The sequence below is a fragment of the Xyrauchen texanus genome, chromosome 39, assembly GCF_025860055.1.
Source record: "Xyrauchen texanus isolate HMW12.3.18 chromosome 39, RBS_HiC_50CHRs, whole genome shotgun sequence".
NCBI lineage: Eukaryota > Metazoa > Chordata > Actinopteri > Cypriniformes > Catostomidae > Xyrauchen > Xyrauchen texanus.
In genome coordinates this window covers 9,237,407-9,264,713 of record NC_068314.1, presented here as the reverse complement: position 1 = coordinate 9,264,713, position 27,307 = coordinate 9,237,407, and the positions used below count along the sequence as shown (strand labels likewise).

The window sequence follows — 27,307 nt, the reverse complement described above, 5'->3', positions numbered from 1 at the left end:
TTTTCCTTTCGCAGATATAGCAAATTTTATTCGGGAGCTGTGACGTCACTCTCCACCCCATTTCTTCTAAATCGCACAACAACTGTGTCGTTCGTTTGTGCTCGGTTTGTGCTGTTTTGTGCCGTTAAAATTAACATTGTATCTATTTGCCTTTCGCAGATATAGCTAATTTAATTCGGGAGCTGTGACGTCACTCTCCACCCCATGTCGTTCAAATCGCTCTGAACCGGTGTCATTCGTTTGTGCTCAGTTTGTGCTGTTTTGTGCCGTTAAAAAAAACATTATATCTATTTTCCTTTCGCAGATATAGCAAATTTAATTCGGGAGCTGTGACGTCACTCTCCACCCCATTTCTTCTAAATCGCACAACAACTGTGTCGTTCGTTGTGCTCGGTTTGTGCTGTTTTGTGCCGTTAAAATTAACACTGTATCTATATCCCTCCTTTAGAAATAACAAATATAATTCGGGACAGTGACGTCACTCTCCACCCCACCTCATCTAAATCGCCCCAAAACGGTGCCTTTTGTTTGTGCTCGATTTGTGCCGTAGAAAGAACCATCATAAATTATTCCATTCTTCAGACATTTTTTTTTTATTGAATTTTAAGAATTACAATTTCAGTCAGGGGTACTCCATTCTTCAGACATCACAAAATCTTTGGAGGTGTAGTGACGTCACGCAAGCAAGCCGCGCTCTCCATCCATCTCGTCTACAAACCTGTCTGGTGCGTTTGTCCTCGCACATGGCCGCTTCTGTCATTGTCTTTTCTTCTTTAGATAGCCTACTGAAATGTTTTAGTTTAGATTTGTGCTAGATATTGACATTTGGTCTTTATAAAATCACCAATGCACTATATGTAGGCCTAATGTACTGTCAACACTCTGGCTCAAGGCTACGTGTGACTGATGCTTTGATTTTGTCCAATAAAAAAAAAAAAAAGTTGTGTACTGTCTTAAGTTTTCGGAATACTTCAGTTTACAGACATTTAAAGTCTTTCTGCCCCTTAAAAACATTTGTTTACCCTAAGCACTGCATAGTGGGAAAACAAAACAGGAAAAGGTATCTGGCTGTGAAAAAGGTAAGCATGTGCTCTGAGATAAAATACTAAAAAAGTACTAAAATCATGTGTGCAGGTCAACACAATTTACAGGATAATTTGATCAAATAAGAAATTGACAGACACATCAAAAATTTGAGACTTTTTATAAATTTTGGGCAATCAGGTAAATGTATCATGTCCAAATGATCCTCAATTTGTCACATTAATAAGAGTAGACCTAAGTTATTAGTTAAGATATGTACAGCAATGTACATTTCATGGCAAAAAGCTTGATGTTATGCAGAGGAAATGACAAAAAGCAATATACAAGTGGCATATGTGTTCCATTTAATCCTCTGAAGTCATATAATTAACTTCACATTGTGAACAGACAAAAATGTAACTGATTCACAGAAAAGATTGTCACCCATCCTGTACTGGCCGAGTTCAGTTATTCAGTTATCAGCTCCTTTTGGTAACACTTTATTTTATGGTGTCTGTGAGTAATTAATTAATTAATTAGTAGTTGACGTTGTAATAACATTTTACAAAATGTAATTAACATGTAACTATGTTATGGAACAGCCTGTACTTACAGATTGTAATTATGCACATGTAATAGGCAGCTACTGTTACACACATGTAACAAGCAGAGTCGGTTACATACGTGTTACACACTTGGTACAGTGTAATTATATAACAAAGTATTGAGTACTACACAATGTAACAACAAGTACTTAGGCTACTAAGGTCAGGAAAATCCTGCAGTTACACATGGTAATTTTGTACGTTCTGTAGCATTACACGTATGTAGCATAAAATAAAGTGTATCAAGATTGTTCACACTAGTTCACAGCTTAAATACATGCAGTAGCTTCTTAATTACATTAAAATGACAGAATATTACACAGGTATAAGCAACGTAAAATAAAGCGTATCAAGATTGTACTTAAGTGTACTTCATTTCATCTTACCTTATCCATATGCACCTTAGTTTGAATTAACTCACTAGTTCACAGCTTAAATACATGCAGTAGCTTCCTAATTACATAGCAGTTACATAATATAACACAGGGATAAGCTACGTAAAATAAAGTGTATCAAGAATGTACTTAAGTGTACTTCATGTGTATCTATAAACCTTATCCAACTCTGCTTGTTACATGTGTGTAACAGTAGCTGCCTATTACATGTGCATAATTACAATCTGTAAGTACAGGCTGTTCCATAACTTAGTTACATGTTATTATAACGGCTACTTCTATGTAATTAAGTAATTACTCTGTATCACGAACACCGTAAAATAAAGTGTTACACTACTTTTCATATAATTGGAGAATGTGTTGTCTTTGAGCTCTTTTGTAATGAATTAGTTGATTTAGTTCACAAAAGGATTCTTAGTAAATCTTTTTCTGAACTCATTGACTTGGTGATCCATATCACTGGAATGAAAGATTAACAGAAAACAATGACTTTGAGATGAGATTTTTACTGAAATATTGAAAATTCAGTCTGTTCTTTAATGCCACCAAATGACGGATTCTCTAGTCATAAAAAAGTAGCAATATCTAAACACGACCAATATAGGATGGATGACAAGATTTTCTGAGGTAAATCTAATTGAATGACCTCAGAACAATTGGACTATAGTACATATATGTTGTACAGCCCACATGCTTTTATTTCAGCCATCATTTACTTGAACTGATTTGGAAAAAAAGATGCAGTTTAAGTGAATGGCGTACTAAGTCACTCCCTATCATTTTGCCCAACATCTCGATTCCATGGAAGAAAGTAATAAAATAAATAAATAAATATACTTGTTACCAACAGGTTACATGCTTATTCAAACCAGGGTCATATATATATATATATATATATATATATATATATATATATATATATATATATGTACAGTGAGGAAAATAAGTATTTGAACACCCTTCTATTTTGCAAGTTCTCCCACTTAGAAATCATGGAGGGGTCTGAAATTGTCATCGTAGGTGCATGTCCACTGTGAGAGACATAATCTAAAAAAAAATCCAGAAAACACAATATATGATTTTTTAACTATTTATTTGTATGATACAGTTGCAAATAAGTATTTGAACACCTGTCTATCAGCTAGAATTCTGACCCTCAAAGACCTGTTAGTCTGCCTTTAAAATGTCCACCTCCACTCCATTTATTATCCTAAATTAGATGCACCTGTTTGAGGTCATAAAGACACCTGTCCACCCCATACAATCAGTAAGAATCCAACTACTAACATGGCCAAGACCAAAGAGCTGTCCAAAGACACTAGAGACAAAATTGTACACCTCCACAAGGCTGGAAAGGGCTACGGGAAATTGCCAAGCAGCTTGGTGAAAAAAGGTCCACTGTTGGAGCAATCATTAGAAAATGGAAGAAGCTAAACATGACTGTCAATCTCCCTCGGACTGGGGCTCCATGCAAGATCTCACCTCGTGGGGTCTCAATGATCCTAAGAAAGGTGAGAAATCAGCCCGAACTACACGGAAGGAGCTGGTCAATGACCTGAAAAGAGCTGGGACCACCGTTTCCAAGGTTAATGTTGGTAATACACTAAGACGTCATGGTTTGAAATCATGCATGGCACGGAAGGTTCCCCTGCTTAAACCTGCACATGTCAAGGCCCGTCTTAAGTTTGCCAATGACCATTTGGATGATCCAGAGGAGTCATGGGAGAAAGTCATGTGGTCAGATGAGACCAAAATAGAACTTTTGGTCATAATTCCACTAACCGTGTTTGGAGGAAGAAGAATACCATCCCTACTGTGAAGCATGGGGGTGGTAGCATCATGCTTTGGGGGTGTTTTTCTGCACATGGGACAGGGCGACTGCACTGCATTAAGGAGAGGATGACCGGGGCCATGTATTGCGAGATTTTGGGGAACAACCTCCTTCCCTCAGTTAGAGCATTGAAGATGGGTCGAGGCTGGGTCTTCCAACATGACAATGACCCGAAGCACACAGCCAGGATAACCAAGGAGTGGCTCTGTAAGAAGCATATCAAGGTTCTGGCGTGGCCTAGCCAGTCTCCAGACCTAAACCCAATAGAGAATCTTTGGAGGGAGCACAAACTCCGTGTTTCTCAGCGACAGCCCAGAAACCTGACTGATCTAGAGAAGATCTGTGTGGAAGAGTGGGCCAAAATCCCTCCTGCAGTGTGTGCAAACCTGGTGAAAAACTACAGGAAACGTTTAATTGCAAACAAAGGCTACTGTACCAAATATTAACATTGATTTTCTCAGGTGTTCAAATACTTATTTGCAGCTGTATCATACAAATAAATAGTTAAAAAATCATACATTGTGATTTCTGGATTTTTTTTTTAGATTATGTCTCTCACAATGGACATGCACATACGATGACAATTTCAGACCCCTCCATGATTTCTAAGTGGGAGAACTTGCAAAATAGCAGGGTGTTCAAATACTTATTTTCCTCACTGTATATATATATATATATATATATATATATAATGTGTGTGTGTGTATATATAACCGTGGTATGAATAAGCATGTAACCTGTTGGTAATGAGTTAGTTAATTTGGCCGAACTACTTTATTAAAAACTACATTAAAAATAATTCCTGTTTTGATCAGATGCCTAGGGAACCAGCCTGTGGACGTGATGACATCATCAAAGTCATCAGTGCTGCAAAGGAACAGATTATTACAGGAACAAACATAGCAGTTCCCACAGAAAAGGTGTGGGCAGATTTAAGCAAACAACTAAATAAAGTTTCACCAAAGAACCTTTATACTATTGTGAAGACAAATAGGCACAATATATGGCAAATCCTTGAGGTATGCAAAATCGACACAGATCTAGGTCCAAACAGTGACAGCTCACAAGAAAGCTTAGCAGATTTTCATTCAGCAGTGTCAATGGCAGACACAAATCAGCAAAGTCAATGCTACGACATTACATTTGAGATCAGTCTCTCTCATCAGAAATGGGTAGAAATCTGGCCTGAAAAGGTTGATTACAATGACAAATCACTCAACACATGTAAAAGAGAATACACCATCCTGAAACGTGGTGCATGGACACACGTTTTGTACGAGGAGATATGGAAAAATATCAAGACCTCATGCACTCTTAGATTCAGGAGGGCAAAAATTTTTCCAAATAACACATCTCACTACATAGACATAATTGGGCACTGCACAGAGTGTGACGCACAATTGTCTATAAAAGCAGAGAACATGCCAGTGGATAATGAACCAGTTGTGCTTCAATGCATAATCCGCAATGTTGATAACAGTCTCCATACTGGTAATGCAAAACGGAAGTTATCAGGAGATCTGAGAACACGTGTGTCTAAAGAACTCTGGGAAGGCCGAAAACCAGCACATATATGGCGAGCAGCTGAGGCTTACAAACTGATGAATGTTGGTGACCCAGAGCCTAGCCACCTGCCAAATCTGGCAACATTAAGAAAAGCCAAACAAGAGATGGGTGACAAAGAACTTGGAGACAAAGATCCAATCATGTCATTGCATCTACTAAAATACAGTGTACCCCACAATGGAAGCATTCATGACATAGGCCTTGATAGGTTTTTTGCCATTACTGGACCCCATCTCAGATGCAAGTGTATCAAATGAAATCCAAGTACTCTGGCTCATTTGTTAGTTTTGATGCAACAGGTACAGTTGTGAAAAGACTGAGTAGACCCTGTGGCAATTCTGGACATGTCTTCCTGTATCAAGGAGTTTTGTGTTCACAGGAGATCATATTCCAGTAGTGCAAATGCTATCAGAGAGCCACACCATCAATTCTATTGCCAACTGGCTCATGGAATGGCAACGAGCAGGTGCTGCTGTGCCCAAAGAGGCGGTCTGTGATTTCTCCTTGGCTTTGCTTGGAGCACTGGTTAAGGCCTTCACTCCTTACCCAGACCTGAAAACATACATCAATCAGTGCTTTGGAGTGCTGGCAAGGAAGCCCAAAGACTCAAAGCTACCACCTTGCTTCATCAGAGTAGATGTTGCACACTGCATCAAGCTCATTAGTCGGTGGGAATGTCTAAGACAAAGAGGAAACAGAGTTAGAGAATTCTATCTACGAGCCATGGCACAACTTTTACAGTCTGATACACTGGAAGATGCAAGGGAGCTCATTCATTCAATTGCAGTTGTTGCCTTCAGTGAATCAGAAGGAAACGATGACAAAGGTTTACCTGTTGTCTCGGAAACATGCAAAGCACAATTGAAAAGACGATTTGCAGAGGGGTCTTGCCATGTGTCACTGAAGACCGACCATTTAACAGAGGTGACCGGAGTTGAGGAGACACTACACACAGATCTGAAAACATGGGTTACAGAAATCTGTGAAGAAAGTAAGATGATTGCAGCACATCATGGTGACAGAGACAATCTTCATTTCCTTCCAGAGCTTGTCCCAAATATAATAAGAATGGCATGCTACCTACCCCTTTGGACAGCTGTGATGGTTCCGCACTTCAAAAGCATACACAACACAGCAACCTCTGCAAATGTTGAGGCTGAATTTAAAAACATAAAACATGGTCTTTTCAAACATGAAAGCCTCCCCATCCGAATTGACCGCTTTGTCATACGCCACCTTGAGTTTCTTGAGGGAAACATGAGGCTTTCCTCTGCACCGGTGAAGACAGAGGACATTGAGACAAAGAATCAGAAGACAAAAACTGCCCATAGTGAGCAGGACACAGAGGTTAAGCAACAATTAGTAGAGGAAGACCCTGTTGAAAACTGGAAAGGCCTCGGTGTTCCTCCAAAAAGCGACTGTCCTACCTGACCCCTTGCTCTGAGTGGTTGCATGCAGACATAAACCTGAAAAGAAAAAAGACAAAAATGAATGTCTTGAAAAATGGCAACTACCAGGCTAAAAAGCCCATCTTGGTTGACAAAATGCTTGTAAGTGTAAATAATACCTGTGCCTTTGATTCCTTTTGCCAGTGCCTTTGCTCTGCATTCTGTGACAGTGGATCATTCTGTCATTATCTCGACAAAGAGCACTCGAAAACTGAAATGTTGGATTTGGTAAAGACCATAGTCACAAAAGGAGTTGGAAAAGATGCTTATGCAAAGAGGGCAAAAATGCTATTGGATACATTTCAGTGTGTTCACCTAAAATCAGGTGTGAGGCAGGTCAATGCAGATTGCAATGTTGCTAACATTATCACATCAACAATGAAACAAATGCCAAGTGCAACACTTACAGCTGAGTGCTCTTCTCCATACTGCAGCCGAAATACAAAATCTTCAAGGACCATCTATCTCCTACCAGTCAACGTAGATATTCTACAAACTGGTGGACTGAAAAGCCTCCAAGCAGCACTGGAAGATGGGCTACACCTCAACAGGTCCAAGTGTCTGAAGCCACTGAAATCACCCCAAGAGTGTCCAGATAGCTGGAAAATTAAGGATGATCCATCAATGAAATTCCTCTGCAATGGCTCTGTCACACACAGATGCATACCTGGACAACTACTGTGTATTGAAACAAGTGTGGATACTAACCATCCACTGTCTGAAATCCCTGTCGACATGGAGCTGGACAATCAGTTGTTCACTTTGCGAGGGTTGTTGCATTCATTCCAGGACCAACAAGGGAATCTCTTGGACATTACGTGGCTTACTGCCGAAGAAACTCTTTTGCCTGGGAGAAATATGATGACCTGTGTGACCATGTAACAACAGTCTCAGCCAAAACCAAAATACAACCCCATGTCATGTTGTTCACAAAGGAGGACTAAAACCTTTGATAAATGCATTTCTTGGACTGGTCTCTGCAGAAATTAGTTCATAATCAATAAGAGAATGGTCTATATTGTTTTTCTATTGTTGTTAATCTACATTATCTCTATTCACTTTATGCCTGTTTTAACAGTTCCATGATTTTTTGAACAGAAGTTCTATTTTTCTTTAGTAAATGTTTTGTTATGTTATTTGTACCCATATCTATTCATTTTAACACTTCTCTTACATTAAGTCAAAACATTTTTGTAGTTCTCTTATTTTATGGTTCTTTAAAAAATATTTGTAAATTCTCCACAGGAAGATGTTGTCTGTTCAGCTGAGAGAGAGTGAGAGAGAGAAAAACATTAACCAGGTGGTTTGCTGGTATTAAATGAATACTTCACCCAACAATTAATACAATCTCTATGACTTTCTTTGTTTAGTATGAAATGACAGAATCCTAAACTGGTCAAAGCCGGGAAGATGTTAAACCAGCTAAGAACAGCAAACTAACAAGTAACAGTCCTAGATTATTTGCTTTAAAAACATTCTAAACAAACAGAAACACTGCTCACCTGTCCTTGGTTCACTTCCTCCTTCAGAGAAAGATAAAATGCTCAGATTATTTTTTATCATCTGCATTATAGGCCTAGATAAGGCCAAGATAATAGCCTACACATTTAAAACAAACTACAGTAGCCTAAACTTCCATCTGATAAATTAAGCTCGATTGGAATAAAAAACATAATAATATAACAAAGGAGATTAAGCGACGGACAAGAACACAAACAAACGGAAGGGCGTGCGCAATGTTCCGACATGCTACAAAGTTTTCAAAAAGCAACGTGCATTTTTAAACAAGTGATACGCGTCAATCAATCACATACTGTTTTTTAATCTTGAGCTTGATGAAGTCACTGGCAATAAAACATTTCCTTATCTAAAGAAGAAAAGACAATGACAGAAGCGGCCATGTGCGAGGACAAACGCACCAGACAGGTTTGTAGACGAGATGGATGGAGAGCGCGGCTTGCTTGCGTGACGTCACTACACCTCCAAAGATTTTGTGATGTCTGAAGAATGGAGTACCCCTGACTGAAATTGTAATTCTTAAAATTCAATAAAAAAAAAATGTCTGAAGAATGGAATAATTTATGATGGTTCTTTCTACGGCACAAATCGAGCACAAACAAAAGGCACCGTTTTGGGGCGATTTAGATGAGGTGGGGTGGAGAGTGACGTCACTGTCCCGAATTATATTTGTTATTTCTAAAGGAGGGATATAGATACAGTGTTAATTTTAACGGCACAAAACAGCACAAACCGAGCACAAACGAACGACACAGTTGTTGTGCGATTTAGAAGAAATGGGGTGGAGAGTGACGTCACAGCTCCCGAATTAAATTTGCTATATCTGCGAAAGGAAAATAGATATAATGTTTTTTTTAACGGCACAAAACAGCACAAACTGAGCACAAACGAATGACACCGGTTCAGAGCGATTTGAACGACATGGGGTGGAGAGTGACGTAACACAACCAAAACAATAATGTTCAATATCTCAAACACCAAAACAGCACAAACGTTCGTTTTTGCGGCACAAATCAGCACAAACCGAGCACAAACGAATGACACCGGTTCAGAGCGATTTGAACGACATGGGGTGGAGAGTGACGTCACAGCTCCCGAATTAAATTAGCTATATCTGCGAAAGGCAAATAGATACAATGTTAATTTTAACGGCACAAAACAGCACAAACCGAAAGCACAAACGAACGACACAGTTGTTGTAGCGATTTAGAAGAAATGGGGTGGAGAGTGACGTCACAGCTCCCGAATTAAATTTGCTATATCTGCGAAAGGAAAATAGATATAATGTTTTTTTTAACGGCACAAAACAGCACAAACCGAGCACAAACGAATGACACCGGTTCAGAGCGATTTGAACGACATGGGGTGGAGAGTGACGTAACACAACCAAAAAAATAATGTTCAATATCTCAAACACCAAAACAGCACAAACGTTCGTTTTTGCGGCACAAATCAGCACAAACCAATGGCATAGTTTTGGAGATTATTTCGTTTTATGGGGTGCCAACTTCACGGAGGTGTGCAGGTCCAGCTGTTTCTTTTTGGTGGTGCGATGAAGACTTTCGTCGAACATCAGCACGAACGGTCCCGTGATTTTGGAAATTAGTCATCATCCGCTATTCCAAAGCGCGTAATGGCTGATGGCTGTAGTTTGCTGGAGACCCTTGACAGCAGTTAGATGTTTTTCACTTTTTGAATGACACTCCAGCGCCCGTACACCCAACATTCCCAATTTAATAGCTTTCTTGCATAAGCAGTAGGCTTCAAATGCGTTATTTGCAACTGGCTTTAACCAAGCACGAAATTCAGATTTTTCAAGCCAAGTATCGCTAAACTTGCACTTCCTCATAGCTGAATAAAATCCGTTTAACGTCTTTCTGTTGTATCCGAGAGACTCGCGCCAATAACACGAAAGCTCAAAGCTGGCTGTTGCATGTTGGTCTATTTTGTAGTCGTAATACAGCGAAATTATATTTGGATTGGCGAAATAAGAAACTACAACAGCACGGAAGTAAAAAAAAAGAAACATTCCAAAGCGCTGCGGGAGCATTTAAATGAGATTTACATGGACGTAGGAAAATTAAGACCTGTTAAAAATTATTTAAGACCTAGAACACAATACTTCAGCAAATTTAAGACTTTTTAAGGCCTTAAATTGTGATTTTGAAATTTTAGACTTTTTAAGACCCCATGAAACCCTGTTTTTTTTTTTTTGTTTTTTGTTTTTGTAGAGTATTTTTTATTGTATCACCAAAGCAATGACGCTCACGACTCCCGTTGAAGTATCCAGCATCTCTAAGGTCTGCAAATAACTCCATCCAGAACTGAGACCTATATACATTTTGAAGAGTCCTCAAGCTGATGCTTACACCGTGTACAGCGTACGAGTGGCCCTCGTTAAAATATTGAACGCAATGATGCAGTATGTCTTGTTTTTCCGTCTGGTCCGCGTCTTTTAAAATCTCCAAACACCGTTCTCAACAGTCAACACGTACAAGTGTTCTTCTTACGTTAAAACAACGAGAATACAGAAAATGTGCTTAGACCTCCATCTAGTGGTTATATTATAGAATTAAAGGAGAAATTACATATGAGACAGCTTTATAACTGAAATAGACAAGTTTAATATAACTATTCTGATAAGTGTATATTTCCAACGTCATGTTTGTGTTATCCGTTTCTGTAAGTTTTTGTGACGTGTTTCAGAAAGATAATCGCTTAGACAGAGTAATAGTTTATTTTCATCTTAACCGGACATCACAGTTGATCAGTGAAATAATTAATAATTCAATATATTGATACCGATTTCTTTATCAACTGTTTGTTCAATTGAGACATAAGGGGTGATTTCAAAGCATTTTGAAAGTGACACACTTCCTTCTGCCAGTTGGTGGCGCTATAACTTTGACTCACAATAGTCACATCCACGCGACCGGCCTCTTCAAGTGAAGAAACTGCTTAAGTTTCATCGAGATCAAGTAATGTATGCAGAAGTTATAACACAGTTCCTTGCTGTTTAAGCTTCATTTATGTGCTTTTTTGAGCTTCAAAGTTCTTGTGCAATGTGTTCCACATTCAAACCAAAATATCTGACTCTAGGTCAAAGTATGAAACCAATACCCCACTTTTGTCTGAAGGTGGCGCTACTGAGCCCCTGCACCAGGCATCAAAAAAGAATATTCGAGTTTGAAGCGTTGCCGCGACAGCAGTATTTAAGATATCAATAATTCTTTCACATGTCTACATCTGCCATGTGTTTACATTATACACCTAAAGTTTGAAGTAAATCGTGTAACAATAAGTGGGTGATTTTAAAGCATTTTGAAAGTGACACACTTCCTTCTGCCAGTTGGTGGCGCTATAACTTTGACTGACAATAGTCACATCCATGCGATCGGCTTCTTCCAGCGATCACGCTGCTGCGGTTTCATGGAGATCAATTAATGTATGCAGAAGTTATAACACACTTCCTGTTTCTCTTTTCGCGCCATCATTTCGTTTCCTCGCCACGGCCAAACCGTTAGAGATATCAAAAATCTGCCGGCAATTTTTCATGCTCAATGTCTTGACATCATGCTGACCGAGTTTGGTGGCGATTGGTGGAATTCTCTGGGAGGAGTATTCCAAATTCCATTGCGTGCGTTTTCAAACAACCCTAAATAGACGGTTTCCTGTTGGTCTGGGGTAAAAAGTAAAAGTATGAAGGATATATGAAACGATGAGATCTATACGTGCACCGAGTTTCATATTATTACATGCAAGCGTGTTTGAGTTATAGACCAAGTTTTTAGACCCTGTTCCAGGGGGCGCTGTCGAGCCCCCCTGCCACGCCCGGGTACCAGCTTCAGCCCGGCCCTGATGGCCGCGGGTTCTGACCCGTGTGCAAAGTTTCAAGAGTTTTTGAGCACGTTAAGAGCCCCAAAAGTGCCCCAATAGTCGTAAAAAATAAATAATAATAATAATAATAATCCTAACGAAAACAATAGGGTCCTACGCACTTTGTGCTTGGGCCCTAATAATAATCCTAACGAAAACAATAGGGTCCTACGCACTTTGTGCTTGGGCCCTAATAATACTGTCAATAACAGTAGATTCCCTCCTACCGGAGGAATCTAATAATACTGTCAATAACAATAGATTTCCTCCTACCAGAGGAATCTAATAATAATATTGTAATAATACTGTCAATAACAATAGATTCCCTCTTACCAGAGGAATATAATAAAAATAATAATAATAATAATAACAATACTGTCAATAACAATATATTCCCTCCTACAGGAGGAATCTAATAATTATAATAAAAATACTGTCAATAACAATAGATTTCCTCCTACCAGAGGAATCTAATAATAATAATAATAATGTCAAAAACAATAGATTCCCTCCTACTGGAGTAATCTAATAATAATAATAATAATAATAATAATAATACTGTCAATAACAATAGATTTCCTCCTACTGGAGGAATCTAATGATAATAATAATAGTGTCAATAACAATAGATTTCCTCCTATTGGAGGAATCTAATAATACTGTCAATAACAATAGATTCCCTCCTACCGGAGGAATCTAATAATAATAAAAATAATAATAATAATAATACTGTCAATAACAATAGATTCCCTCCTACCGGAGGAATCTAATAATAATAATAATAATAATACTGTCAATAACAATAGATTCCATCCAACCGGAAGAATCTAATATTAATAATAATAACACTGTCAATTACAACAGATTTCCTCCTACCGGAGGAATCTAATAATAATAATAATAATAAAAATAATAATACTGTCAATAACAATAGATTTCCTCCTACCGGAGGAATCTAATAATAATAATAATAACACTGTCAATAACAATAGATTTCTTCCTACCGGATGAATCTAATAATAATACTGTCAATAACAATAGATTCCCTCCTACAGGAGGAATCTAATAATAAATATAGCTGCGAGCAGCGATGGCGGGCCCAAGCCGGTGGCACCGCCACCCCCGTGCCTTTAGGGTCGCTGTGCACGATGGGCAATAACGTAACCTCGCTTTGACCGTCGAGAAGACGTGTGCTGTAGAGCTCGCATCAGCGTGGGCTCTGCAAAGTTCGCATGGAGGGCACATATCAAACACAATGTATGCGTGAGCACCCTTCCGATACCTAAAATGAAAAATGAGACACCCTACGGTCTCATGGAGTTAATGGACACACGAAATAAGTACACAAGACTGAAAATTCATATGAAGTGTGCCATTTGAGACAGGGACAGTGCCTAGGACCGTGAACCACAATAGTCACATCTATGAGGTAATTCAAATGTAGAATAATTTTTGATGTCATAGGTCAATATCTTTTGCAGCACTTAAACGTGTTAATCCAGAAGGCCAGTATTTATCCGGAGGTCTCTGTTCAGGTTTATTAATGTAATTATAATTTACGCACTGCTGAAGTTTCATCGAGATCAGTTAATGTATGCAGAAGTTATAACACACTTCCTTGCTTTTATGCTGCCTTTATGTGCTTTTTGGAGCTTCAAAGTTCATTTGCAATGTGTTCCACATTCAAACCAAAATATCTGATTTTCTGTTGGTCTGTTTGATCACTTGAGACATAAGAGGGTGATTTCAAAGCATTTTGAAAGTGACACACTTCCTTCTGCCAGTTGGTGGCGCTATAACTTTGACTCACAGTAGTCACATCCATGCGACCGGCCTCTTCCCGCAAACACACTGCTGAAGTTTCATCGAGATCAGTTAATGTATGCAGAAGTTATAACACACTTCCTTGCTTTTATGCTGCCTTTATGTGCTTTTTGGAGCTTCAAAGTTAATTTGCAATGTGTTCCACATTCAAACCAAAATATCTGATTTTCTGTTGGTCTGTTTGATCACTTGAGACATAAGAGGGTGATTTCAAAGCATTTTGAAAGTGACACACTTCCTTCTGCCAGTTGGTGGCGCTATAACTTTGACTCACAGTAGTCACATCCATGCGACCGCCTCTTCCCCAAAACACACTGCTGAAGTTTCATCGAGATCAGTTAATGTATGCAGAAGTTATAACACACTCCCTTCTTTTATGTTACTTTTGATGTGCTTTTGAGCTTCAAAGTTAATTTGAAATGTGTTCCACATTCAAACCAAAATATCTGACTTTCTGTTGGTCTGAGCTAATGACTGTAAATTAGAAAGTTGTTCGGCCCGACGAGATCTAGAAGTGTTCCGAGTTTCATATTATTACATGCAAGCATGTTTGATATATGGACAAGTGTTTGAATCCCATTCCAGGTGTCGCTGTCGAGCCCTCTGCCACGCTCGGTACCAGATTCAGCCCGGCCCTGATGGCCATGGGTTCTGACCTGTGTGCAAAGTTTCAAGAGTTTTCGAGCATGTTAAGGGCCCCAAAAGTCCCAGAAACCTTGAAAAACAATCAAACAATCAAAAAGCAAATCTAAACCCAACAGAGAACCCCCCTCCCTCCCCACACACACACACACACACAAAAAAAATTTGGCAGGCCCATTCTGTCTGTCAGACAGAGAGACACTGAGAGAAAAAACACAGAAAGGGAGGAGGAGGGTCACTCAGAAAGAGAAAATTTTTAAGAAATCCACATTCAAACCACAATATCTGACTTTCTGTTGGTCGGAGCTAATGACTGTAAATTAGAAAGTTGTTCGGCTCGACGAGAACAATATACACGCCGAGTTTTGTAACTGTAGATAGAACTAACTAAGTTATAACACACTTCATGTGTCCTTTTTAGTCATAAATCAATTTCCTCGCCACGGCCAAACCGCTCGAGATATCAAAAATCCGTCCGAATGTAGCATCCTCAATGTCTTGACTTCATGCCGACCGAGTTTGGTGGCGATTGGATTCATTCTCTAGGCGGAATATATATAATTTCAGAGCACGTGTTTCCAAACAACCCATAATAGCCGACTTCCTGTTGGGCTGGCGTAAAACTTAGAGCACGAAAGTTGTTCGCCCGACGAGACCTACAAGTGTACCGAAGTTTCATATCATTACATGCAAGCATGTTTGATATATGGACAAGTGTTTGAATCCCATTCCAGGGGACGCTGTCGAGCCCCCTGCCACGCCCGGTACCATCTTCGGTCCGACCCTGATGGCCGCGGGTTCCGACCGTGTGCAAAGTTTCAAGAGTTTTCGAGCACGTTAAGGGCCCCAAAACCTTGAAAAACAAAAATAAAAGCATTTTCACTCCTCAGCAAAATCAGCACCCTCCCCCCAGACACAGAGAGACGTAGGGTCAGTGAGAGAGGGAGAGAAAATTCTCCAAAACATCCACATTCAAACCACAATATCTGACTTTTTGTTGGTCTGAGCTAATGACTGTAAATTAGAAAGTTGTCCGGCTCGATGAGAACAATATAATTCCTGAGTTTTGTGACTGTGGGTCAAAGTGTAAAGCAACCCCCCCACTTTTGTCAAAAGGTGGCGCTACTGAGCCCCTGCACCACGCCCGTTTCTGAAACTTTGCACATGTGTACTGGCTAATAAATGTGATGTGTCTGTCGAGTTTCATGCAATTTCAAGTATGCTAAGAGTCTCAAAAGCATCAAAAAGAATATTCGAGTTTGAAGCGTTGCCGCGCGACAGTATCGAAGATATCAATAATCCTTTCACATGTCTACATCTGCCGTGTGTTTACATTATACACCTAAAGTTTTAAGTAAATCGGGTAAAAATAAGTGGGTGATTTCAAAGCATTTTGAAAGTGACACACTTCCTTCTGCCAGTTGGTGGTGCTATAACTTTGACTGACAATAGTCACATCCATGCGATCGGCTTCTTCCAGCGATCACGCTGCTGCGGTTTCATGGAGATCAATTAATGTATGCAGAAGTTATAACACACTTCCTGTTTCTCTTTTCGCGCCATCATTTCGCTTTCTCGCCACGGCCAAACCGTTAGAGATATCAAAAATCTGCCGGCAATTTTTCATGCTCAATGTCTTGACATCATGCTGACCGAGTTTGGTGGCGATTGGTGGAATTCTCTGGGAGGAGTATTCCAAATTCCATTGCGTGCGTTTTTCAAACAACCCTAAATAGACGGTTTCCTGTTGGTCTGGGGTAAAAAGTAAAAGTATGAAGGATATATGAAACGATGAGATCTATACGTGCACCGAGTTTCATATTATTACATGCAAGCGTGTTTGAGTTATAGACCAAGTTTTCGGACCCTGTTCCAGGGGGCGCTGTCGAGCCCCCCTGCCACGCCCGGGTACCAGCTTCAGCCCGGCCCTGATGGCCGTGGGTTCTGACCCGTGTGCAAAGTTTCAAGAGTTTTTGAGCACGTTAAGAGCCCCAAAAGTGCCCCAATAGTCGTAAAAAAAATAATAATAAATATAGCTGTGAGCAGCGATGGCGGGCCCAAGCCGGTGGCACCGCCACCCCCCTGCCTTTAGGGTCGCTGTGCACGATGGGCAATAACGTAACCTCGCTTTGACCGCCGAGAAGACGTGTGCTGTAGAGCTCGCGATCAGCGTGGGCTCTGCAAAAGTTCGCATGGAGGGCACATATCAAACACAAAGTATGCGTGAGCACCCTTCCGATACCTAAAATGAAAAATGAGACACCCTACGGTCTCATGGAGTTAATGGACACACTAAATAAGTACACAAGACTGAAAATTCATATGAAGTGTGCCATTTGAGACAGGGACAGTGCCTAGGACCGTGAACCACAATAGTCACATCTATGAGGTAATTCAAATGTAGAATAATTTTTGATGTCAAAGGTCAATATCTTTTGCAGCACTTAAACGTGTTAATCCAGAAGGCCAGTATTTATCCGGAGGTCTCTGTTCAGGTTTATTAATGTAATTATAATTTATGCACTGCTGAAGTTTCATCGAGATCAGTTAATGTATGCAGAAGTTATAACACACTTCCTTGCTTTTATGCTGCCTTTATGTGCTTTTTGGAGCTTCAAAGTTCATTTGCAATGTGTTCCACATTCAAACCAAAATATCTGACTTTCTGTTGGTCTGTTTGTTCACTTGAGACATAAGAGGGTGATTTAAAAGCATTTTGAAAGTGACACACTCCCTTCTGCCAGTTGGTGGCGCTATAACTTTGTCTCACAATAGTCACATCCATGTGACACACTGCTGAAGTTTCATCGAGATCAGTTAATGTATGCAGAAGTTATAACACACTTCCTTGCTTTTATGCTGCCTTTATGTGCTTTTTGAGCTTCAAAGTTCATTTGCAATGTGTTCCACATTCAAACCAAAATATCTGATTTTCTGTTGGTCTGTTTGATCACTTGAGACATAAGAGGGTGATTTCAAAGCATTTTGAAAGTGACACACTTCCTTCTGCCAGTTGGTGGCGCTATAACTTTGACTCACAGTAGTCACATCCATGCGACCGCCTCTTCCCGCAAACACACTGCTGAAGTTTCATCGAGATCAGTTAATGTATGCAGAAGTTATAACACACTCCCTTCTTTTATGTTACTTTTGATGTGCTTTTTGAGCTTCAAAGTTAATTTGAAATGTGTTCCACATTCAAACCAAAATATCTGACTTTCTGTTGGTCTGAGCTAATGACTGTAAATTAGAAAGTTGTTCGGCCCGACGAGATCTAGAAGTGTTCGAAGTTTCATATTATTACATGCAAGCATGTTTGATATATGGACAAGTGTTTGAATCCCATTCCAGGTGTCGCTGTCGAGCCCTCTGCCACGCTCGGGTACCAGATTCAGCCCGCCCTGATGGCCGTGGTTCTGACCTGTGTGCAAAGTTTCAAGAGTTTTCGAGCATGTTAAGGGCCCCAAAAGTCCCAGAAACCTTGAAAACAATCAAACAATCAAAAAGCAAATCTAAACCCAACAGAGAACCCCCCTCCCTCCCCACACACACACACACACACAAAAAAAATTTGGCAGGCCCATTCTGTCTGTCAGACAGAGAGACACTGAGAGAAAAAACACAGAAAGGGAGGAGGAGGGGTCACTCAGAAAGAGAAAATTTTAAGAAATCCACATTCAAACCACAATATCTGACTTTCTGTTGGTCGGAGCTAATGACTGTAAATTAGAAAGTTGTTCGCCTCGACGAGAACAATATACACGCCGAGTTTTGTAACTGTAGATAGAACTAACTAAGTTATAACACACTTCATGTGTCCTTTTTAGTCATAAATCAATTTCCTCGCCACGGCCAAACCGTTCGAGATATCAAAAATCCGTCCGAATGTAGCATCCTCAATGTCTTGACTTCATGCCGACCGAGTTTGGTGGCGATTGATTCATTCTCTAGGCGGAATATATATAATTTCAGAGCACGTGTTTCCAAACAACCCATAATAGCCGACTTCCTGTTGGGCTGGCGTAAAACTTAGAGCACGAAAGTTGTTCGGCCCGACGAGACCTACAAGTGTACCGAAGTTTCATATCATTACATGCAAGCATGTTTGATATATGGACAAGTGTTTGAATCCCATTCCAGGGGCGCTGTCGAGCCCCCTGCCACGCTCGGGTACCATCTTCGGTCCGACCCTGATGGCCGCGGGTTCCGACTCGTGTAAAGTTTCAAGAGTTTTCGAGCACGCTAAGGGCCCCAAAACCTTGAAAAACAAAAATAAAAGCATTTTCACTCCTCAGCAAAATCAGCACCCTCCCCCAGACACAGAGAGACGTAGGGTCAGTGAGAGAGGGAGAGAAAATTCTCCAAAACATCCACATTCAAACCACAATATCTGACTTTCTGTTGGTCTGAGCTAATGACTGTTAATTAGAAAGTTGTCCGGCTCGATGAGAACAATATAATTCCTGAGTTTTGTGACTGTGGGTCAAAGTGTAAAGCAACCCCCACTTTTGTCAAAAGGTGGCGCTACTGAGCCCCTGCACCACGCCCGTTTCTGAAACTTTGCACATGTGTACTGGCTAATAAATGTGATGTGTCTGTCGAGTTTCATGCAATTTCAAGTATGCTAAGAGTCTCAAAAGCATCAAAAAAGAATATTCGAAGTTTGAAGCGTTGCCACGGCTACAGTATCGAAGATATCAATAATCCTTTCACATGTCTACATCTGCCGTGTGTTTACATTATACACCAAGTTTTAAGTAAATCGGGTAAAAATAAGTGGGTGATTTCAAAGCATTTTGAAAGTGACACACTTCCTTCTGCCAGTTGGTGGTGCTATAACTTTGACTGACAATAGTCACATCCATGCGATCGGCTTCTTCCAGCGATCACGCTGCTGCGGTTTCATGGAGATCAATTAATGTATGCAGAAGTTATAACACACTTCCTGTTTCTCTTTTCGCGCCATCATTTCGCTTCTCGCCACGGCCAAACCGTTAGAGATATCAAAAATCTGCCGGCAATTTTTCATGCTCAATGTCTTGACATCATGCTGACCGAGTTTGGTGGCGATTGGTGGAATTCTCTGGGAGGAGTATTCCAAATTCCATTGCGTGCGTTTTCAAACAACCCTAAATAGACGGTTTCCTGTTGGTCTGGGGTAAAAAGTAAAAGTATGAAGGATATATGAAACGATGAGATCTATACGTGCACCGAAGTTTCATATTATTACATGCAAGCGTGTTTGAGTTATAGACCAAGTTTTCGGACCCTGTTCCAGGGGGCGCTGTCGAGCCCCCCTGCCACGCCCGGGTACCTGCTTCAGCCCGGCCCTGATGGCCGCGGGTTCTGACCCGTGTGCAAAGTTTCAAGAGTTTTTGAGCACGTTAAGAGCCCCAAAAGTGCCCCAATAGTCGTAAAAAAAATAATAATAAATATAGCTGTGAGCAGCGATGGCGGGCCCAAGCCGGTGGCACCGCCACCCCCGTGCCTTTAGGGTCGCTGTGCACGATGGGCAATAACGTAACCTCGCTTTGACCTTCGAGAAGACGTGTGCTGTAGAGCTCGCATCAGCGTGGGCTCTGCAAAAGTTCGCATGGAGGGCACATATCAAACACAAAGTATGCGTGAGCACCCTTCCGATACCTAAAATGAAAAATGAGACACCCTACGGTCTCATGGAGTTAATGGACACACGAAATAAGTACACAAGACTGAAAATTCATATGAAGTGTGCCATTTGAGACAGGGACAGTGCCTAGGACCGTGAACCACAATAGTCACATCTATGAGGTAATTCAAATGTAGAATAATTTTTGATGTCATAGGTCAATATCTTTTGCAGCACTTAAACGTGTTAATCCAGAAGGCCAGTATTTATCCGGAGGTCTCTGTTCAGGTTTATTAATGTAATTATAATTTACGCACTGCTGAAGTTTCATCGAGATCAGTTAATGTATGCAGAAGTTATAACACACTTCCTTGCTTTTATGCTGCCTTTATGTGCTTTTTGAGCTTCAAAGTTCATTTGCAATGTGTTCCACATTCAAACCAAAATATCTGACTTTCTGTTGGTCTGTTTGTTCACTTGAGACATAAGAGGGTGATTTAAAAGCATTTTGAAAGTGACACACTCCTTCTGCCAGTTGGTGGCGCTATAACTTTGTCTCACAATAGTCACATCCATGTGACACACTGCTGAAGTTTCATCGAGATCAGTTAATGTATGCAGAAGTTATAACACACTTCCTTGCTTTTATGCTGCCTTTATGTGCTTTTTGGAGCTTCAAAGTTCATTTGCAATGTGTTCCACATTCAAACCAAAATATCTGATTTTCTGTTGGTCTGTTTGATCACTTGAGACATAAGAGGGTGATTTCAAAGCATTTTGAAAGTGACACACTTCCTTCTGCCAGTTGGTGGCGCTTATAACTTTGACTCACAGTAGTCACATCCATGCGACCGGCCTCTTCCCGCAAACACACTGCTGAAGTTTCATCGAGATCAGTTAATGTATGCAGAAGTTATAACACACTCCCTTCTTTTATGTTACTTTTGATGTGCTTTTGGAGCTTCAAAGTTAATTTGAAATGTGTTCCACATTCAAACCAAAATATCTGACTTTCTGTTGGTCTGAGCTAATGACTGTAAATTAGAAAGTTGTTCGGCCCGACGAGATCTAGAAGTGTTCCGAGTTTCATATCATTACATGCAAGCATGTTTGATATATGGACAAGTGTTTGAATCCCATTCCAGGTGTCGCTGTCGAGCCCTCTGCCACGCCCGGGTACCACATTCAGCCCGGCCCTGATGGCCGCGGGTTCTGACCTGTGTGCAAAGTTTCAAGAGTTTTCGAGCATGTTAAGGGCCCCAAAAGTCCCAGAAACCTTGAAAAACAATCAAACAATCAAAAAGCAAATCTAAACCCAACAGAGAACCCCCCCCCCTCCCCACACACACACACACACACAAAAAAAAAATTTGGCAGGCCCATTCTGTCTGTCAGACAGAGAGACACTGAGAGAAAAAACACAAAAAGGGAGGAGGAGGGGTCACTCAGAAAGAGAAAATTTTTAAGAAATCCACATTCAAACCACAATATCTGACTTTCTGTTGGTCGGAGCTAATGACTGTAAATTAGAAAGTTGTTCGGCTCGACGAGAACAATATACACGCCGAGTTTTGTAACTGTAGATAGAACTAACTAAGTTATAACACACTTCATGTGTCCTTTTGTAGTCATAAATCAATTTCCTCGCCACGGCCAAACCGTTCGAGATATCAAAAATCCGTCCGGAATGTAGCATCCTCAATGTCTTGACTTCATGCCGACCGAGTTTGGTGGCGATTGGATTCATTCTCTAGGCGGAATATATATAATTCCAGAGCACGTGTTTCCAAACAACCCATAATAGCCGACTTCCTGTTGGGCTGGCGTAAAACTTAGAGCACAAAAGTTGTTCGGCCCGACGAGACCTACAAGTGTACCGAGTTTCATATCATTACATGCAAGCATGTTTGATATATGGACAAGTGTTTGAATCCCATTCCAGGGGGCGCTGTCGAGCCCCCCTGCCACGCCCGGGTACCATCTTCGGTCCGACCCTGATGGCCGCGGGTTCCGACCCGTGTGCAAAGTTTCAAGAGTTTTCGAGCACGTTAAGGGCCCCAAAACCTTTAAAAACAAAAATAAAAGCATTTTCACTCCTCAGCAAAATCAGCACCCTCCCCCCAGACACAGAGAGACGTAGGGTCAGTGAGAGAGGGAGAGAAAATTCTCCAAAACATCCACATTCAAACCACAATATCTGACTTTCTGTTGGTCTGAGCTAATGACTGTAAATTAGAAAGTTGTCCGGCTCGATGAGAACAATATAATTCCTGAGTTTTGTGACTGTGGGTCAAAGTGTAAAGCAACCCCCACTTTTGTCAAAAGGTGGCGCTACTGAGCCCCTGCACCACGCCCGTTTCTGAAACTTTGCACATGTGTACTGGCTAATAAATGTGATGTGTCTGTCGAGTTTCATGCAATTTCAAGTATGCTAAGAGTCTCAAAAGCATCAAAAAGAATATTCGAGTTTGAAGCGTTGCCGCGGCGACAGTATCGAAGATATCAATAATCCTTTCACATGTCTACATCTGCCGTGTGTTTACATTATACACCTAAAGTTTTAAGTAAATCGGGTAAAAATAAGTGGGTGATTTCAAAGCATTTTGAAAGTGACACACTTCCTTCTGCCAGTTGGTGGCGCTATAACTTTGACTGACAATAGTCACATCCATGCGATCGGCTTCTTCCAGCGATCACGCTGCTGCGGTTTCATGGAGATCAATTAATGTATGCAGAAGTTATAACACACTTCCTGTTTCTCTTTTGCGCCATCATTTCGTTTCCTCGCCACGGCCAAACCGTTAGAGATATCAAAAATCTGCCGGCAATTTTTCATGCTCAATGTCTTGACATCATGCTGACCGAGTTTGGTGGCGATTGGTGGAATTCTCTGGGAGGAGTATTCCAAATTCCATTGCGTGCGTTTTTCAAACAACCCTAAATAGACGGTTTCCTGTTGGTCTGGGGTAAAAAGTAAAAGTATGAAGGATATATGAAACGATGAGATCTATACGTGCACCGAGTTTCATATTATTACATGCAAGCGTGTTTGAGTTATAGACCAAGTTTTCGGACCCTGTTCCAGGGGGCGCTGTCGAGCCCCTCTGCCACACCCGGGTACCAGCTTCAGCCCGGCCCTGATGGCCGCGGGTTCTGACCCGTGTGCAAAGTTTCAAGAGTTTTTGAGCACGTTAAGAGCCCCAAAAGTGCCCCAATAGTCGTAAAAAAAAAATAATAATAATAATAATAATCCTAACGAAAACAATAGGGTCCTACGCACTTTGTGCTTGGGCCCTAATAATAATAATAATAATAATCCTAACGAAAACAATAGGGTCCTACGCACTTTGTGCTTGGGCCCTAATAATAATAATAATACTGTCAATAACAATAGATTTCTTCCTACCGGACAAATCTAATAATACCCAGATAGCAATAAGTCGGCGGGCCGCTGGCGGTGCTCCGGAGGCAGTAGAAGCGGCAGAATGGCGATATCGCAAACACGTTTGATGGCGCACCGCAGGCGGCAGCCACTTTTTAAAAGCGGCAGCCGCCTCCCTACCACCTTCGTTCTGCGGCCGGCCTGCTGGCCATCCGCCGTTCCGCCGCCGTTATATCGAAGGTGGACCTTCCGTGGAGCATCGTAGGCAAACGCTTTTTTCGAGCGATCTGCCGCCGCTTATTGTGTATAATATATATATAATTTTTTTTTTATATATATATATTTAAAGCATGCAGTTTATCAAGAATAATGATTGATCAGACCAGACAAATTTCCATTAGGCGTTTTAATTCCACATTTCAAAGTACAGTAACTGTCATTGAAACAAGATGTCAGATCACTGAAATATAAATAACAGAAAAATACAAACATTATACACACACACACACACACACACACACACACACAATAAAGAACATGCAGGTTTTCAATTCAATTTTGGTAAAAAAAAAACACACTTGTAACACTTACAATAATTGTTAATAATATAAAGAGGTCAGCTCTGGGATGAAAAGAATTACCAGTAAACAAAAGCAATGAGGATATTTGGTACCAAAGAAAGTGTAGGATTCCAAATAAATTGAGGTATAACATCATATTTACAAGTCATTTCTAACAATAGGTTAAGTGGTAATAATTTAGAGTAAAGCTCTGGAGTAGAATATACCATTATAACTGCAACGCTGACCTGTGGCACAAGGATTTACAAGCTATATTTAACAATAGAATAACAGTTAAGCATTGTGACGGAATGAAAGTAGAATTTTCGGTACTAGTTAATGCGCAATATCAAGTATCAGAGGTATGAAATAGGATTTACAAACTATAATAGAATCGTTAAGCACTGACGGAATGAAATAAGCCAATACTAAAGTCACGGTAAGTATAATATTTTATACCAGATAATGTGCAGATATCAAGTATTAGATGTATAATCTAGGATATACAAGCTATATTTAAAAATAGAATAGTTAAGCACTGTAACAATGAAATAAGCAGCAAATTGTATATGAAATAATTGAGATCTTTGGTATCAAAGAATGTGCAGGATAACAGGTATAATATAAATGTTGACATTCAACTTACACATGACAACAAGTGGGAATAAATATAATTAACAGCAGCTGGCTGTAGAGAACACAGCCAATCAGAATGTCTGGAGTGGTTGGGGTCTGCGTGGCATAGTGGGCTAAGAATCACCGGTTTTCCCCGACCTCCAGAATGAGGCAGTGCAAATTGGCATATCTTCAGTGATTCCGTGTGCGCCTGTATAAAAGGACAAACCATCCCATATTCATCCAAGGAGCTGCCCTCAAAGCAGGGTCACGAGAGAAAAGAAAAGAAAAAACCCCAAAAAGAGCAATTTCCACAGTGAACAGTGTGGATTGGGTGCGTGTAGTCTGACACTTTTAGCAGGCTTTTTTAGGGGTCTTGATGTTACTGACTGCAGGATAAAGAAAGGGTCAGTAAAGTTGTCAGTGATGCTGGGGTGTCAGTAGTCAGCCTAGGTTTAAGGGGTCGGCTGTGGGTCCCTCTAAGCTGTGCGGCGCCTTTTTCCACCTTCACGTTCAGATGCTCCTTTCAGGTAACGCGTAACGTTAACCTGGATCGCCTCATCAGTGGCATCCTGGGTTGCTGGGTTCTTCCAGATGGCTCATGTAGAAAATAAAGATCTGTCATTCCATTTGAATGGCATAAGGTCATACACATCTACTTAAATATAAAAAAAATATCCAACTTACTTTGAACAATGGTCTTCAGGAACATGTCTCTAAAACATGCTTTATCCCCTACAACAGTCCAGGTTGTATTGATGGAAAGGTGATTAGAGAAGATACTCTGAAGCATTCGCAACACGGTTGTCTTTAGGTCCCTCCCACATTTGATTGCCAAAACCGAAGCTGAAAATACAAAAAAGCGTGTTACAAATTACATTTCTCTGAAGCTTCTCATAAATTTAAAATGTGACAGGCTGTGGATTCAGACTGTAGAATATGCAGTGTACAATCTTAATTTTACTTTTTAGATTACCCTATGGCGTTATAAACGAAATCTCAGTGCGTTGGGAGGCAAAAGAGCATCCTAGGGCTTGGGTGCTGAGAATAATAATAATAATAATAATAATACTGTCAATAACAATAGATTCCCTCCTACCGGAGGAATCTAATAATAATAATAATAATAATACTGTCAATAACAACAGATTCCCTCCAACCGGAGGAATCTAATATTAATAATAATAACACTGTCAATTACAATAGATTTCCTCCTACCGGAGGAATCTAATAATAATAATAATAATAATAATAAAAATAATAATAATACTGTCAATAACAATAGATTTCCTCCTACCGGAGGAATCTAATAATAATAATAACACTATCAATAACAATAGATTTCCTCCTACCAGAGGAATCTAATAATAATAATAATAATACTGTCAATTACAATAGATTCCCTCCTAACGTAGTTATCTAATAATAATAAAAGTAATAATACTGTCAAAACAATGTATTTCCTTCTACAGGAGAAATCTAATAATAATAATAATAATAATAATAATAATAATAATAATAATACTGTCAATAACAATAGATTTCCTCCTACTGGAGGAATCTAATAATAGTAATAATTATAATACTGTCAATAACAATAGATTCCCTCCAACCGGAGGAATCTAATAATAATAATAATAATAATAATAATAACACTGGCAATAACAATAGATTTCCACCTACCAGAGGAATCTAATAATAATAACAATAATACTGTCAATGACAATAGATTTCCTCCTACCGGAGGAATCTAATAATAATAATACTAATAATAACACTGCCAATAACAATAGATGTCTTCCTACCGGACTAATCTAATAATAATACTGTCAATAACAATAGATTCCCTCCTACAGGAGGAATCTAATAATAATAATAATAATAATACTGTCAATAACAATAGATTCCCTCCAACCGGAGGAATCTAATATTAATAATAATAACACTGTCAATAACAATAGATTTCCTCCTACCGGAGGAATCTAATAATAATAATAATAATAATACTCTCAATAACAATAGATTTCCTCCTATTGGAGGAATCTAATAATAATAATAATAATACTGTCAATAACAACAGATTTCCTCCTATTGGAGAAATCTAATTATACTGTCAAAAACAACAGATTTCCTTGTACCGGAGGAATCTAATAATAATAATAATAATAATAATAATAATAATACGTAAATTATAATAGATTTCCTCCTACCTGAGGAATCTAATAATACTGTCAATCCTCCTACCGGAGGAATCTAATTATAATAATAATAATAATACTGTCAATAACAATAGATTTCCTCCTAACGGAGGAATCTAATAATAATAATACTGTTAATTACAATAGATTCCCTCCTACCGAAGGAATATAATAATAATAATAATACTGTCAATAACAATACATTTCCTCCTATTG

The 27,307-nt window shown here is 39.8% G+C and overlaps 1 protein-coding gene and 1 long non-coding RNA gene across 2 annotated transcripts in view; one reads left to right on the top strand and one right to left on the bottom strand.

Moving 5' to 3' along the window:
- mmp19 (matrix metallopeptidase 19) overlaps positions 1-27,307 on the top strand; it is a 269,832-nt gene that overhangs the window by 205,447 nt on the left and 37,078 nt on the right. The window lies entirely within an intron of this gene.
- On the bottom strand, positions 6,830-7,458 carry LOC127632756 (uncharacterized). Its single transcript, XR_007969134.1, has 3 exons — positions 7,276-7,458; positions 6,988-7,079; positions 6,830-6,886 (listed from the first exon to the last, which is right to left on the bottom strand). It is a non-coding gene; the product is annotated as an uncharacterized LOC127632756 (long non-coding RNA).